The sequence below is a fragment of the Pseudopipra pipra genome, chromosome 4 (assembly GCF_036250125.1).
Source record: "Pseudopipra pipra isolate bDixPip1 chromosome 4, bDixPip1.hap1, whole genome shotgun sequence".
Lineage (NCBI taxonomy): Eukaryota > Metazoa > Chordata > Aves > Passeriformes > Pipridae > Pseudopipra > Pseudopipra pipra.
The window spans coordinates 34,411,990-34,426,114 of NC_087552.1; the positions used below are offsets into that span (position 1 = coordinate 34,411,990).

A 14,125-nucleotide genomic window follows, 5' to 3' on the forward strand; every position below is an offset into this window, starting at 1 on the left:
GATTTTATTTTTATGTTTAATTTTAACCACAACTGAGAAAAAAAAAGGCAATGTGTGGTACAAATGCTAATAATTAAACTGATGCCAGTTTAAACACTGAAAATGTTTGTAGAAGTCTAACTGCTTGATGAGGTGATGCTCCCTGGTTCATAAATATTTCAATTTATAAAAACCAAACAAACCCCAAAAAACCTCCATGCAGGAAATAACACTCCAGTACCCAAAAGTTCAGTAATTTCTTGTAACTAGATTTTCTTAGAACAATTAAATTATCCCAGAACACATATTTGAAATTACTAAGAAATATCTATAACCCAAAAAGCAAGACAGCTGATGCAGCCTTCCACAAGGGCCCAGAGCAGCGCAGAACAATCACATGTCTCCTTTGTGTTTACTCTTCAAAATGTTAACAGGTCTGACAGGGACTTAAATATTTAGAGTAGAAATTAAATTTTTATAGTTACTATGGGGACTGTGGGGAAACAAGTAATAGCAACCTTACAGTAAAAACAGCTTTAGAAGACAAGTGACATTTAGTTCATACAAGGCAGCATATGCTTTGTCTCCTTCCTTCAGCTGTGGAAATGCTCAGGCTTTGGCTCTGTTCCTACAAGATGATGGCTAGCCTCAACTTCAAGTTCTGTTCTCCTTCTTTACTGAAGTAAATCTGGAGACATCTCATTTATCAGGACAATTGCCACTGATTCACATCAGTGTAGAGTAGCAGAATTGGGCATTTACTTAGGTTGCAGTGCAGGGTTCTTCAAAACATGTAGAGTGAGACCCTTAATTTGCCATATGTTTGAAAGAGCAAACTACCACCGAGGAAATTAGCACACATCTTTGTAATTTTTTTTTTCTTGGTATAATTGCTGATTTTTTTCTCCCTCTCCTGTCATAACTTGCCTGTACAGATCAAAGACTGCATAAAATATGAAAAATATGCATAGGAACACCAGAGCGAGAACATGTTGAGGCATACAGCTGTATGGCTGGGTCGAACCATGGGTCATGTGGAAGGCGATGCCTCCTGGAGCTCATTTGTCTACAAGACTGTGCACAAACTCACACCTCACAGTGGGGTGCAGCACTGTCCCTCCGCACAATGTCTCTCCCTTGCTATAGCTTTACCAGTGTACTGCCCCTTACTCTACATCTTTGGAACAGCATGCAGACTCAGAGAAGATCAGGGGTTGAAGCATCAATTCTGTCTGGCCCATATGCTGGAAAAAAGGACAGGAAAAAAGACAAGGCATGTTATCCTCCACACCTGAAACAAACCAGCCAGGCATACTGCGGCTCAGATTTGTTAAGGTGTTCTTTTCATTAAACTAAAGATAAGCAACTCATAAAGAACAAATGTACTACAGAATTACAGTCTTTTATCTTGCTGAATTAAAATTGTTATTTATGTTTAACAATAATCAAAAGACACTGAAAGCACGTAAATAAATCATACTACAGTTGTAGATTACTTTGGTTTCTAAGTTATCTATAAGAGCCACTTAGGATGTTAAATCATATTATTGGAAACTTTGTTAAACATCTCCTTATTTTCGGTTAATGCAGTTACTTTTATCCTTAAAACTACCATCACGACTGCTAGGTGAGTTATAAGTGATAGATATATATATGTATCAGATGGGGATTGTAGTTATGTGCAGCTGAATCATTAACAGTCTAGTTATTTATCAAGAGCCAGATTCTATCAAGAGCTTAGTCACTCAGAGTGAGGCTTTTAAGTAGGGATAATTTGGGACTTGGTGCTTCTGTGGAGTAGGGTGTTGGAGTAGGGATACCATTTGTGCCCTGCACCAAGGGTAACACCATATTTAGAGTGCTAAAGAAGTAACATCATGAATTATGTGTGTGGTTTAGGTATTCACATAAACTGCGAGGTTTTATTTTGTATTATTTATTTTATATAATAACACTGCATCTGCTATGAGAAGATGGTTGCATGAGATTTTCTGTGTTTGCTAATTATATGAGATCATCTTCCTACTCACAGGAAAAATTAAGTTGTGGATCAAATACTTTTGAAATAACTTTGGCTTTGTTTAGAACATTTTTCCTTGAAGACACATCTCATATGCCAAAATCTGTTCTTTCATTGTTTGCAAATGTTATTTATCACTTCTATGAAGGTTTTGTCTTAAAGAAAACAATATCTAAGTATTGTGTTGATTTTCATGGATGTAAGCTCTTTATAAATATTGCAAATTTATTGCACAGTATCCAAGCACATAGGAACATTGACAGCTTTTTTTCAAGAAGGGAAAACTGAGGCATCTATTGACAAAGGCCAAAACTATCAAGTGGCATCTAAACTTTCCACGCTTAATTTGATAAACCTACTCTTGTGTTGTGGGCATGTAGTATTTTGGGGGATTTTTTTTGGGGGGGAAGGGGTGTTTGTTTGTTTGGGGGGTATTTTGTCTTTTTTGTTTGGTTGGTTTGGTTTGTTTTTGTGGTTTTTTTAAATTTTTTTTCCCCTTGATAGGTTAATAATTCTGCAGTACTGCACATGTTCAAAATTGATTCTGGTTACATTTGGATGCAGTCATGAATACTCACTAATTCTACAAATGCAGTTACAGATATCTCATACTAGGCATATAGAAAAGGAGGAAGACAAGATTAATGATAATTCATGTTCCACTTGCTAAGCATCCTATTCATGGACAACGTTTCTGTCTAGTTGTCTATACTAAATTTTTCCTAATTGCAAAATAGTCTCTTTTCCTGTCCTTGCACCATGAATTCCCTCTCAATCACAGCAATGACTGAAGCATAGCTAAGATTGTTCTCTAGTACACAAATAACATTCGTTCTCTGAATTCTGTTTTTCTGAAGTCATATCCAAGTAGTTAAATTGCAATTAAATATTTACAAATAATTAAAGATTGTGACTGAAAAGCATTTCTCAAAAATGGTATCAAGTCACCTCCTGGACATGAACTTTATAAAAAAAACCATTATCATCTAGAAAATTATATGGTAAGTTAGAAAGAAAAAAAAGAGTAAGGAAGGAAGGACTAGAGGAAACAAACACAATTAAAGAACAATTAAAAGGAAGAACAAGTAAAAATTATTCTTTAACAATTTTTTTAAAGAATTAAAACTGATGTAAAATACAGCACTGTCTGTGCTGTCTGTTAGCATTTAATGTGCATCATCAATTTGCATTTAGGCAGCTTTACTCCATGGCAGAGATTGAAGCCAGCTGAAAATAAACAAACAAACAAACAAACAAATAAATAAATAAATAAATACATACAGTTAACTAAGGAATTTAAATAATAATGTCATTATTTATCAAATAATTTGAAAAATAGTATTTTGACTGCTACAGAATTGGTTGACTATCATAAGAAGTATTTGTTGAATAAATTAGTCAATAAAAAATGACAAAAATTTAGTGAGTAACGCATTTGATAAATAGTATTTAGCAAGCTCAACTGAATACATAATTTTATTTTCTGAATCCTGTATTAAGTAATTTTCTTAAAAAGCAGAAATAGTCAATTTTTTTTCCCTCCAGCTCTCCTATGGTCAAGTGGGAACTGCTGGTTTTTTTTCTTGCAATACTGTTCCTCTAGTTGTACGTGAATGAAACTGAAAATTAGATATTTGCCCTAGGAAAAACATATCTGATAGAGTTCATGACATTAAGGTGTGAGGGACTGGAAAAAGTTATGAAAAAGTTATTAAAAAGTTATAAATGGCTTAAAACAATCCTGGGTAGGGAGGGGGCAGGACAATTTCTGCCAAGTCAGGATGCTGCACTGCCTGATCATAAGCCTTGAGCCACCGGTGCACCACTGGTGCAGCTCTCAGTCACTGGCACATCCAGGAGTGCTGCCCCATCCCCCCTGACCCTGGAGCTTTTGGTCCAACGCCATGTTTGCTGTTGATTAAATGTGTGTTTTAAACTTTTGTCAAGTTCCCTTATTTTCCAAAATTTGCCAGTAAAGTGTGTTATTTTGACCCCCTGAGAGGTGTTGTAACGTCTCTCCTGTGGGCGGTCTCAAGGTGTAAATGAACTGAAGGCCTCTTTTAATGGATCCATTGGACGAGTTTTGGGAGCCTTATATATTTTTAATGTAAAACCCCTTCTATGAGCTCATGATAAGAGCCTGGAGTGTTACATAAGGACAGGAAAGTTTTCATCTTAGGTTTAAAGTTATGGCAAGTTTTTGTAGTGTTCCACATTTTAAACATAGTGGAAGTTGTTGCTTAAATTCAAAATCCAATTTTAATTGCACCTCTTTTCTTTTTGGTAAATGCACAATGATGATTGTAGACATATGCAGACATACTAAAAGCACTATTTCTTACCATAAAAATCAAACATTCCAATACAAACTAGAAATGAGGATTACATAAAAAAAAAAAAAGCCCAAAACTCTCATGTTTAAAACTTACTTTATTTCAAATTTACATTTTTAGTGTCTTTAATTCAGTAGAGTTTTAAGCTTCTTCAACTGAGTAGGTGATGAACTTCCACTACTCTTTTCTGTGTGTATGTGTGTTCTTTCTTCCTATAACCTGAGAATTACAACTATTAATTCTCTCAAAATGTTTAGGAGCAACCCTAGAAAGAAAAAAAGAAGATCGTGTTGGTTATTTGAAGTCATACGTCATCTTCATTCTCTCTCTATGAGATATTTCAAAGATTTTTCTAAGACATTTTAAAATCATCTCCAAAGGGATGTTATTTAATGCCCTTATGTAGGAGGTCAGTATATCTGGCTAATACTGTTCTCCCTTTACTCTTCAGATGTCCTGGTTAGTGCTTGCAGGTATAAAAAATATGAATTCAGGAAGAGATGTAGATCAGAAGAAGAAAACAAATGTCAAGACTGAGAGGCCCCCTTGGCCTTGCAGAACTTGAAAGGGAAGGGCGGGCACAGTAGCAGAGATTGTCTGTATGGGTCCTCAGGCACCAGCAGTTCCTTAGTGTGTGCTGTACCCTACCTGAACCTCATGTTTTAATTTTTCTGCAGATTGAAATATTTTGCTTGCTAAAGTTTTTTCACCTGATAGAACATATCTGAATGAAACCCAGTGGTTTTTGATTTAAGACAGGACAGACAATGTGGTAATTGAAATTTCTAAGGAAGGATGGCACAGCAGGGGTTAGAGATAAAAAGGTGTTTTTGAGGCCTTGGGCTGCCAGTGTGTCTGGCTTATGCTGCAGCTCCCTGTGGGCTGCTTGAGACCCTGCAGAATGTTCCATCTTGTTTTACATTCACATCTTCTTAAGAAGAAATTGTATGTGTAGGATCATGCAATGGTACTGCTGGATTCAATTTGTATGATGTGATGAAATTTCCAGAGGAATAAACACTTTGTGTCATCTTATACAGAAGGAGTTCAGTTCTGACATTAACTGTGGAAGGATGAAACTGTATAAAGAATCTGTCAAAAAATGAGTATATTTTGCTGTACTGTAGTGATATAAACAGGATGAATACTGCCTTCATTGCAGACAATGAGATATTTATGCTTGGTTTAGTAAAGTCAAGAGGTCATCACACACAGAGTTAAATCAGATGTTAAAATAAGCCTTTGTCCTTCTTTGGATTCAGCAAATATTTTAACCATCATCTAAGTTAGATAAAAATATTGACAGTGTGCATTTAAACATCTGCTTGGATAGTTTAACTGTTAATATAGAATCATGTTGTAATACTCCAGACTAGTGAATGTGGAGTGAAAAGTCCTAATAGCAACAACTCTTAATTTCTTTGTGATACACAGAAGTATATTTTACCAGTTTCCTCATGTTAGCTTAAACAAAATAGTGAACAAACTAATAAAACCAACCAAACCAGATAAACATTAAATACAATAACCCCAAATAAACTATCTAAACCCTACCTTTACTCCTTAATCTATAAACAATGCTGCATCAGGAAACAAATGAGAGAGCAGCTGCCATTAACCCGGCACGTGTTAGCAGTATCGGTGTATCAAGCTGCTGCATGTGCTAAAGCTGCAGTGCTTCTGGCATAGGTCCAATCAGGTTTAGAGTGATGACAAGGGGATTCACTGGCCTGCACAATTAGATGGCTGCACACCTTTCAGCTGTCATCGAATGTAACAGCTCTGATGAGTGTCACAGTCACATGCAAGCTTGTGGGGTGTGTTATCTCACTTTCCCTCTCGCTGCATATAGAGCACATGAAGTGAAAAATATCCAGAGGACCTCTTTGAGTACAGAAAAGAGTCACCACAGTGTTACTTTTTTTTTTTTTTTGTTGAAGCTGCAGGGTTAGGATGTCTGTTTATTTCAGTGAAGAACCTAGGGATTTAAAATAAAACCTCCTTAAATTTGGTGTCTTAATTACTGAGTGCATTCACATGTCATTTCTAATTTAACCACAGGTAGTCCGCCTTCTAGCTGTCATGTTGTGCTTTCAGGATAAGCTATACCAGTTTAGACAAGTATGTTTTCCTCATGTTCAGCTGCTGAAATTTAGAAATGAAGTAACAGATTCAAACCAGTGAAAGCTGTTTAATTTTGTTAATGAAAACTGGAAGCGTCCTACATGTTATGCTTTTGAAACTGTCATATCCTTACCCAAAGCTGAAGTCATAAACTGCACAAAATGCACTATATGGACTTTGAAAGGGAGCCACTCTAATGCAAATAGCATATATATATGCCATGGCCAGACAGCAGGTAATATGTTTTTATAGCCTTGTCACAAAGACAAAAAAAAAGTTAGACATTAGTTTTAGACATTGACAGTGAACCAAGGACTGTTGCTATTAAAGTCTATGTCAAAACTTCCACTAAAACTTCCAGAGCAGAGTACTGACACCTTGCAATTCCAGAACAAATTTCATAATTTTGCTGTTTCAGTTGCATTTTCCCCCTAATGTTTCTGCACCTTTGATTATAAAGATCCACTGATTTTTTCTCTCTCAGTTGGTTCAGAAAAAGCATCTTATTAATGAGAACAGTAGCTTTAAGTTTTCAAGTATAGTTTTTCGCGGTACTGTTCTGAACCTTTTTTAAATTATACTATTAAAGTTTGTGCCCTGACTGTGCCATGCCACAGAGAACTCAATTTGTTTTACACACAGGGTGATGACAGAACATTAAGAAGGAGATATGAAAGCTTGTGAGTGTCAAGACCAAAAAAAGGAAGAGAAAAGTGACACGGGGTAGTCTAATGGAGGAAGGGTTGAAGGAGTGAAGGGCAAAGCATAGACTTAAACCAAATGGAAAGAACAAGAACAAATAGGAGAGGATATGTCAGAGAGGCTACCTTTAATCCCAACATACCAGCTAACAAATTGAGTTTCACTCTACACTTACATGGCATGTAAAAACACATACATGTAAATATTTTAATGCAGGTAAATACATGTATTAGGTAATATTCAAAGAAAAATGTGAGTGCATGCAAATAAGTAAAAATATTGACATGTAAAATATTTACACTGACTCCCTTTCTGCATGAAGAGGGGAAAGAGAGTGAGTGAGCGACACAGCATGCCTTACATTTCTCTTACGAAGATGAGCACATTTTCAGGGAGTCTGTTGACATTTGTGCAAAATTGTTGTTTCATAGGAACAAATGGAAAGTACAGATAAAAAAGGGGCTTAGAACTGTGCCTCTAGGACAGTCCAAGGATTGATTTGATCACATATTATAACATTTAAGAACAAGTCCAAAGTGATTGCTCTGTTATTTCAAGGCAAAAAAATTAGATTTTATTACATGAAAAGAAAATAATGCCAGGGTAGTCATGCTAGTAAACCAAACACTTTCTGGAATATCTGCTGATGCTCTAACTGAACAACATGAACTCCCCTGTAGATTAAAATGTAAATTTTATTGAGCAAAATCAGCAATGCATGAAAGAGTAGACTTTCCACTTTCTGCAGAAACCCTGCAATTAATCCCTCAATACCTTCAAGCATCCTATTCTTACCTCCCCATAAAATATCAGTGTGGTCAGCCCTATCCAGTGTTAACTTTTGAACTGGAGATATCTTCACACTATCAACTGTTGGTCTAAATGATTTTGGTAAATTTAATTCGAGCCTATCATCCTGAAACATTGTGGGCTCAGCATGATGGGTTTGGCTGGAGTAGAGTGGCTGGTGTGGGGCTGTGTTTTGGATTTATGCTGAACACTGGGTTGATAATACAGTGATGTTTTTGTTACTGCTGAGCAGTGCTTACACAGAGACAAGGCCTTGTCTGCTTTTCATGCTGCCGCACTGGCAAGGAAGTTGGGGATGTGTGGGAGACTGGGAGGAGACACAGCCAGGACATGTGACCCAAACTGACCAAAGGGATATTCCATACCATATGACATAATGTTCAGTATATAAAATGGGGGGAAGAAGGAGAAAGGGGGGGATGTTTGGAGTGATGGTATTTGTGTTCCCAAGTAATCATTGCCTGTGATGGGGCCCCGCTCTTCTGGAGATGGCTGAACACCCACCTGCCCATGGAGAGCAGTGAATTAATTCCTTGTTTTTCTTTGCTTGTATGTGCAGCTTTTGCTTTCCCTATTAAACTATCTTCATCTCAACCCACAAGTTTTCTGCCTTTTACTCTTTCAATTCTCTTCCCAATCCTGCTGGTGGGGGAGTAAGTGAGTGGCTGTGGGGGCTTGGCTGCTGGCTGGGGTGAAACCATGACAGCTCAACAAGACCTACTCAGTAGCTACTAACAAGGAAACAGGTCTGGTTTGTGGTCTTTTAAATATATGAAAGTTAAAAGAAAAAGCCAGTGCAATCACTGTAATGGCAAAAGAGTTGAGAAATATAAGACATGTACATTGACAGCTTTCTTACTATTCTTAAGTATGTTTAGAATCAGAGATTAATTTGCTACTTTAAAAGTAGCAAACTTTTATAAAAAGTTTACAGAAAGGTGTTTCTTGCATTTGCAACTGAGAGCCCTCCTGTTGGTTCTTATGGAGTTTATTCTCGTAGTAGAGGGATTATAAATAAGTTATTAATATAAGCATGAAACATAGACCTTTTGAATTAACAGAGATTGTCACATTCAGATATGACATTTGCCGTTTTTTCTGTTTTATTGGTATTACCCCAGGAAGTGGAGACCATTTTAATTCTGAATACTGACAACTAGTGGAACAGAGGTGAATAATGTGTTTCCTAGCTAATCTGAGTGAGGAGCTGCAAACATGATGCACAGTGTTTTGTTTTCTTGCACAAGATCTGGGAGATGTCATAACTACCAAGCTAAGGCAGGTGGTTATTCTCTCTAGGTTTCCTCTACAAACAAACTAGAAAGAGGAGGATCCTTTAGATGTTAATCCAAGGAATATTTCTTGTAGGTTCCTTAATAGTACAATAAATATCTCAAATGACTAGAAAACCACTAGAAAAAGTACTTAACTCACTTAGCTTTTTAGTTTGGTGCCCAAAGTCAGATGATATGAAAGCTCTTGCATTATGCGTAAGATATTGGATTCAAATCTAATTGAATTATTGATACAACTTGGATCCAACTCACTGTGAGTGAGTATGTGTGTGTGGGGAAGGGGCCTAAGGCCTGCTGAGAGCACATGGCCTGCAGCCAACAGGGCCAGGCCCCAGAGAGCACATGGAGAGCCGGAAGGGCTGCAGCCAACACGGCTGTGCCCGTGCAGAGCACACGGTATCACTGAATATAGCTGGGCTGTCAGTCAAGGAAGGCCGGCCTGTAGCCCGCCCACACCACGCCCCTGGAGCCTGCGATGGCTACGGCACACTTCCCTCTGGCCTAGAAGGCACTGAATGGTCAGTGACTGGATATCCTGCCTGGGAGGAAAAACCAAACAGTATAAATACAGGAGGCTCCATATGAGCACTCTCTCCTTTTCACCTCCTGTTCCAACCTGCACCATGTGCACCACTGAATCATGTCATTAACTACTTTTCTTTCCTCACTCTCCTTCTCTTTTTCTCCTTTTTTTACTCTATTAATCTGTTTTCTTCTTTACTCGTTTCCTTCTCCTGTGGGTAACTTAAAACCAAGGAACTGTGTTTTGCTAAAGCTGGCATATCGATTGTTTATAGTGAGTGTTTTCTGTGGAATGGGTCTTTGTGCTGGCTGTTTTAGCAAAATATTTTTCTTGGTTGTATTTTATTCCTGTAAAACATTTCGCCAAAACGTCATATTTTTCTCACTAAATTAAAAGAAATTCTCTTAGATAAAGCATAGCTGCGTTTTGTCCGAACACAAACTCGAGGCTATAATGAACCAAAAGGCTTTTAAAAAGTCTTAAATAAGTGTAATCATTCTGGGCAGCCTACGGCTTAAAATCCAGAGTGTACCATTATGCTATCTTTAAAACGTTGTCACTGCTTCACTTTTAAGGCATGGACAACAAAAGCATAGGTACAGATGCAATTTAGTGTCATCATACTCTGTGTGATCCTAATAGTAATATCTCTGTACTCCAGCTGTGTCCCCACAGTTTTGCTAGGAAGAATTACCAATTTTGAACTGCATGTTAAAAAGCCATCTGGACACAGTTCTCTCTAGAACCACCACCTCCACTCTAAATGGCCCTGCTTGAGTGTGCGAGGTTGGAGTCAGACAAGATGATGCTCAGAGGTCTCTTTCAACCTCAAAAATGTTGTGATTCTGTGATTCCTAATTTCATGAAAATACTTGTCATTCTCATTTAGATGTTATGAAATAATAGTAATTTTGATTATATATTAAAACACATCACCTGAAGACTCATGAAGGTCTGTTCTGGGATTCATAAGACTACAAAAAACTCCTATAGCATTGTTTCCAGGATAAAATATATTCTGACTTCACAGAAGAACTAAAAAAATTTTGAATGATACATGAAATAAAAAAAAAAATCTGACCTACTGCTTAGAGAAAATGCAGTCAGCATTGTGCTTTCATATTTGGGAGAGACGTGTCTGTTAGCTGTGAAAAATACACTCTGAGAGAACAAAAAAAGCTCAAACATCTTCACATTAAAAGCCTACTCCTAACCCATATCAATATTTTCTGCTTTCTTTGCCTTCCTTAGGTAGTCAATAGCTTGGAATCACTGTAAAACAGAAAACCTGCTTTCTTACAAAAACTCCAACTCCCCAACTGCCCTTTTTCACCTTGAAAATGAAAGGTAAAATATAGAAAACTTATTTCAGTTGAACCTTGGAAAAGTCTTGAGAACTTCTAAGTAATTTCTTCAATTATGCCCTTTTCATTTGACTATTTTTTACTTTTTCTCACATTTAAACCATAAACTGGTTTGTATAAAAAATATAAACTAGAGTTGGAAAAGTTAGAAAGGTCAGAAGACAAAGAAAGCAACTTCTCAAGGAAACAGCTGGAGTGCTTTCAGTGGCAGAGAATGTTCATGCTGAAAATTTGGTGGCAAAATCAATAGTGGTAGGAAGATTACACTTTTACCACTTTAATGATCATATATTCAGCAAAAAGTTTAGAGTTCTAACAGAATTATCAGAATGGAGGTTCCTCTGGAAAAAAAAAAAACAAACAGTAAAATGTCTATCAAAGGCTTTGGCTTTTATTTTCTGCACTCTTATATGGAGAAGGTCTGGTTATACATCTATCGTGAAAGTATTATTCATGATTAGAGACCATATGGTGCAATAGAAACGTGCTTATGATAAATTAGACTCAGACTATTAGCTAGAAGTAAAAAGTGCATAAAAGAGGGTCAGAAAGAGAGAGAGATACAAAGAGCTTTTCCTCCACTTGCAGAAGGATGGATCAGCTTGGCTCTTCACCTCTCTTATTTAAGGATAATGTGAGTCTGATATTAATGCAGAAACTGAAGTCGTGAACATCAGAATAATATTGACTCCAAATGAATGGGAGCAAAGTTCCTCCGTTGGCTGCAAGGAAACAAGCTGAAACAATCTCAGAAGTTTCTTGTGTTGTTTCTGCACATTGGGAGATTCCAAATCCCTCCTTTAGCCTTTCTAGTTTTTTGACTATCCTTAACCTGAACCTCTAATGTCTCAGTTATAACAAGGACAATATAAATACTATAGGACTCATCAAGACAAGGACAGAGATACTGACAAAAGAGAGTCAGCACGGTTCAACAACACAATATTATTAACTCTGGCTTACTACAAAATATATGTGACACAGGCTGGCATTTTCAAATACGTGTAGGTGTTTCTGCACTGTGCTTCTTATAGTCTCGGTCCTGGGGAGACTGACCAGCTTCAGTGCTTGATCAGTTCTTACCACAGCACGTCTGCCCTTCCACTGTAGCTTGAGCTGAAGTGAACACTGGAAAAAAACTTGGCCTATTTTCAGAGGCAGTTAAGATTCACCTAAGCTTATTAAAGGGAAACTGATGTGTTATATTGATATTTCTGTAAGTACTTTATCTAAGAATGTAACTCAGTATTCAGTATAAAATGAACAAAACCGCAAAGCTACTGCTAGGGAGATATAGGCAAAGACATAATATTGTGAAGCATCTTGGAATTTTTGGCTGGCCTTTTGAATCCTAGCTGAAAACTAAACCAAACCAAACCAGAAAATAACATAAACCCAACCAAGCACTCTCCTCAAATTCACAAAAAACACCATAAAACTTTTTCCTAGAATACTGTTTTATTATAGAATTTTCCTAACTTTTCATACCAGCTGAAATTCCTTTGAATGTCAGTGTAAACTACAATTATAAAATATTTTTTCTAATATTTCTCAAAAAGAAGTCTTCATAAGCGAATGAAAACAGACTTGATATTTGTTTGAAGGGAAATTATGTTGCATATGATTTTGAAAGTGATAATAACTACACATTGACAACAATAAATATTTCAGGATAGCCTGTCATGCATTTCAAATTCTTGGCTTCTCTATCTGACATGCGTCCTATTTAAATTAAAGCCGTACAGCAGGAATAGAGAAGTTTCTCGGACAATGTTATCAGTATAGATCCAGTTAAGTCAATTGACCAGAGCTAGATAGAATACAAATTAGTTGAAGTAATCTTGTTTCTGATTTAGGTTTTAAATAGTTAATTTACAATTCTTCATCTACTTTCCTTGTGACTCTTATTCATAACCAAATTGGGAAACTGTGAATGAATCATACAGAACTCTATCAGATAATCTCCTGTTTCTGTTAGTTCTTTGATTCAAGTGCTCTGTCAGGCACAGATTCAGACATTGTCTCCTTTTTGTCCCCTGCTTTTCTCAGCATCTTTCTTTTCCCTGTCATATCTCTTCTCCTGTCTTATATTGTATATCCGTGGCATCTGAAAGAATGAGACTTTTTTTTTTTTCTACTGAGCTACTGTGTAAGTGGAAGGAGTTAATATTTGAGAAGCTCATGGAAAAGCATCTCCAAGAGCACAGAAAATGGGGTAGAAAAGTACTCAGATGATGGAGATAAAACGGGTTGGATAAGATGATGAGTATGCAAGTAAAATATAAAAAGAAAAAAAGAATAGGAAGAAAAAAAAACAACTAGTATTACAAGGGCATAGCTGTGGAGAAAGCAACAGCTTGGAGAAACAGGAAAAATGAGACCAAGTGAGATGAAAGAAGAAAGAGCAGCAGGAGTTTATTTGAGGCTGAATAAAATCCCAAAGTGAACACATTGGAATTGTCTATTCATCCATCATGGTGGATTTGACAGATTCCTCCTAAAGTATCAAGAATTACTTTGCCAGACTGTGAGGCAGTAAAAGAATTAGAATACGAAAGGATTTCAAGTGTTATTTTTCTCATCTAAAAAAAAATAAAAGTAGGTGGAAGGACTGAATAAACCGTGATAATAGATGTGGAGGTAAAATAACATTGACTAGATTTTCAAGACCTTCAACCATATATAGATGTTCAGAAACACAACACTATGAGTGGATGAAGTCCATTTTGGAGAAAAACAGCCTTCAGATTGCCATGATTGCTAAGATCCTGAAATTCAAAGGGTACAAGTTTGCACTCGCTATGTGATTGTCATGCCTACTTTTAACACACAAAAAAAAAAAAAAGGGAAAAAAAGTCACATGGGACATTGCAATAGATAGAGAATGATTGGGAAGAAGATTTAATAACACAATATCAAATTAGATGACAAATGTTCATGAAAGAGTTGCATATAGATAGTTTTGTGTAGTCAAG

At 36.7% G+C, this 14,125-nt stretch overlaps 1 long non-coding RNA gene across 1 annotated transcript; it reads right to left on the reverse strand.

Annotated features, from left to right (window-relative positions):
• Positions 1–4,411: 4,411 nt before the first annotated feature.
• LOC135413850 (uncharacterized) lies at positions 4,412–9,901 on the reverse strand. The gene is made up of 2 exons (XR_010430435.1): positions 9,403–9,901; positions 4,412–4,597 (listed from the first exon to the last, which is right to left on the reverse strand). It is a non-coding gene; the product is annotated as an uncharacterized LOC135413850 (long non-coding RNA).
• Positions 9,902–14,125: the final 4,224 nt, after the last annotated feature.